Source organism: Rhopalosiphum maidis, chromosome 3 (assembly GCF_003676215.2).
Source record: "Rhopalosiphum maidis isolate BTI-1 chromosome 3, ASM367621v3, whole genome shotgun sequence".
NCBI classification, from domain to species: Eukaryota; Metazoa; Arthropoda; class Insecta; order Hemiptera; family Aphididae; genus Rhopalosiphum; species Rhopalosiphum maidis.
Window position 1 is genome coordinate 57929775 of NC_040879.1, and position 3719 is coordinate 57933493.

Genomic DNA, 3719 nt, shown 5'->3' on the forward strand with positions numbered 1-3719 from the left:
ATTTTTGTTTAGAAGCATTTAAAGTTCAAATAATTACGAAATATGTAAAATCGCGAAAATTTATTAGGAATTTTAATGTTGAAACTTCATAAAATTTTTTTAATTTATATCTAAGGTTAAAAAACTCATTACAAGGTTCTCCATAACTTTTTCTTCAAATAATTGTAAAAAAAAATTTTAGCGTCAATATAGCAAAAATTTTATGAACGTTAAAAATTTTCTACGAAATCGCGTAAAATAACGATATATCTTAAAACGATTTAAAATATTTGTTGTTATTCAAAAAGTATCAGTTGTAGAAACTCGAAACTTTCACCAGTAGCTGAGAAAGTGACAAAAATAAATTATTATTATTATTAGGTATCCTAGACTGACAAATCATCTCCGTTCAGAATCGTTATACGTGTATAATGATTGTCACTGCGTTCAAATTTAACACATCCATTACAGCGACCTACTCTCCACCTATACTGTACAGCAGAGCGATATCCATTTGACCACTCTTTTATTAAGATACATTATCGATACCTAAGTAGGTAGGTATAGGGAGGTATACAGAACAAAACACATTATGTATACTAGATAGTAAATACTAATTTATAAGTATAATAAATTATGGTGAATGGTGATATCATTAAAACAATTCATATCATCAGATGTATTATGTATTAGTCAAGCGCCTAAAATATAGTTACATGTATTATGTATGCGCCTACATAAAATATAATCTATCATGCTCATTTTTCTAATGCTGATCACCAAGCCTCCGTGGCGCAATGGCTAGCGCGTTCGGCTGTTAACCGAAAGGTTGTGGTGGTACGAGCCCACCCGGGGGCGTTACATTTTTTTTTTTTTATTTAATATTATAATTTATAATATGTACATTGTATTTATATGTATACGTTTTTTTTCTTATTTATTAAATATACAAATAGTAGCTTTTCAGAGTCCTTAAGACGTATGTATTATGCGGGACCATAGATGACGTTATAATATCCTGTTCGTGAACTACTGAACTGGGTTACAGCATCCGCGGATCGTGATTTGAGTAACTACCTGTTTGACGAATTTCGTGTGTCCTTGTCCCTTAAACATGTCCGTCGGACGTAGCCCAAACGGCTCCAGTATTTTATAACACAAATTCCTGCTCACTTCATACAGACTGTCTCAAAGCGGTAATGGTTAAAAATGTGTTGGTGACCACGAGTAAATTATAAAATTTACATAAAAAAGCATATAGTATCGTATTATTGTGAATTAAATTTAAGAATTAAAAAAAATATATAAAACATTTATACATATATTATATAAAAATATTAAAAAAAAAAAAAATCAAAAATTTAAATTATAGGTAAATATTTTTGGCACAATTTTTTTTATATACTCCATACGAATATTTTTGCCGAGTACACAAGTACATATAATATATAATTTCGCTATAGAAATTATGTTCGATGTTTCGGTATTTTAAATATTATCAATATATCATATATTTTCGGTATTCAGTTTTATACATTTTAAATTTAAAAATACGATATATACCGGTATACACTATACGGTGCTCAATAGTAATATCTACGTCCTACATGTTACGGTAAAAAATGAAAAAAATAATAACAATCATCATGCAAAATTTATTCAATACACTAAATAGATAACAAAATTAATAATTATTGTATTTGAAATAAAAAATTGTAAAATTCGTTTACTTACACTAGAGACTTAGAGGAGCTCAAATAAAAATAGCAAATAGCAATAAATGTATAAAAATAATAATTAAAAAAGAATCTGAACTCTTTATCAACTATAAATACAACAGTATTAATAAATTACTTTTGTTAAATCAGCTATTCCAGCAGTTGCAAATATTTTTTTGCCCAAACTACATAAACTTCAGCCACTTCAACAGTCATATCTTTTTTAAGAATGAATCTTAAAAGTTCATTTTGAGACATTTCACCAAGTGACAATATTTTCTACACTTGAAGGACATCATATATTACACACTGGTTTATTATTTTTAAAAACATTTAACATTCAAACATTTGCCTAAATTATAATTTTGTATATAGGCACACAACAGGAATTTTATATTCCTCTTTACTTAGGGTTATGTAACATTTATGATTTAAAATTTATTAAATTAGTAATAAATATAATTTTAGTCAACAATTTTGACAATATAATACTAGATGTCTTGCAAATTGTCCTTAGTTATAGCAACTGACAATTGTCAAAATAAGTAATGATCCAGCCAGAGTACTACCTAGTAGTATTAGGTATATTTATTAATTAGTGTAATCGGTCAAAAAGTTCATGAACAAAAGTCCGTTTTAAAAAAAGTTGGACAAAATGTCCTGATTCAGTTTTTATAGTCGGACTAAAAGTCCGAAAATACAAAATATTCTATTTTATATAATTAATATTTATTTTAAAAATGTAAAAATATTTGTAGACATTATATATATATATTATTGTGACATTATATTATTATATTTATTTTTCTATTTTCTTATTTTCATTTATATAATTATATAATTTATTATTTATTTTAATATTTTAATAGGTACGTAGATACATGTATTTAAAAATATTATCATACAAGATAGAATCACACGATATCTTAGGAATAACAATATCAAAATTTATTAGTAACTAAATACATTTCAACAAACAATAAATTTTACTTTATTTATAAACACGTCAACTAAACTACAACTATTTAGTACATTTATTATATAGTATGTATATATAATACACATATATAAATTTGTCATTACTATAGGCAGTGGCGGATTACACATTTTTTCACCAAAGTTCAGTTTTTTTGCCCCCCCCCCCCTCACCACTTCTTAACTAGTCGGTATAAAATGTTTCGACTTTAACTGGACAAATCGCCAAACTTTTGACTGCAGTTGTGATCTACATGGTTACTTTTTCTAAAACATTTTTTAAAAAAATGACTATCGGTAACTTATTATCAACGATAGAAATATTATACATTTATAAATTTATTTATACACAAATATTTTATTATAAGTTATAACCTTATACTGGATGCATATTTTTCTGGCTTTTGTCGAATCAAACTTGTCAATCACTTCATCAAACTCGATGGTTTTAACGAGCTCTGTTTCAATATATTTTTCTTTTTGCTAATCAATTGGTACAATACGAGTATATAATTGGATAAGTTTGTTACTTGTTCAGTATTACTAGTATTAGTAATATTACGCTTTACAAATTCGTACACACATAAGTAAGCATATCCAATGCTGTGTGTGATTCATGCTATTTACACAGTACACATGTACACATGTATTATATTTTGATTATTTTGCTACCGCCTGTTACCACAGCCAACGTTTAACTTTTTACATATTTTTTACATCAGCCACAGACTAGTGTACACTTAAATTTTGTTTGAAAATAGAGTCAACTCATTGGTCCATTGGGTGCCCTGGAGCAGCTGCCCCAGGTTGCCCCGTGTGTAGATCCGTCACTCAATATATAGGTACCTAGCTATAGTGGATTTCTGTTATATTTTTGTGAGTTATACGAAAATATAATTATATAATATGTGAACAAACATTTTTAAAATAAATATTAATATATACATATATATATATATATATATATATATGTATTTATTTATTTTATTTTAAATAAAATATTTTGTATTTTCAGATTTTTTGTCCAATTTTTTTTAAAACGGACTT

The 3719-nt window shown here is 26.7% G+C and overlaps 1 non-coding gene across 1 annotated transcript; it reads left to right on the plus strand.

Moving 5' to 3' along the window:
- The first annotated feature begins 762 nt into the window (after window positions 1–762).
- Window positions 763–837, plus strand: Trnan-guu. Its single transcript has one exon. It is a non-coding gene; the product is annotated as a tRNA-Asn (tRNA).
- The last annotated feature ends 2882 nt before the right edge of the window (window positions 838–3719 follow it).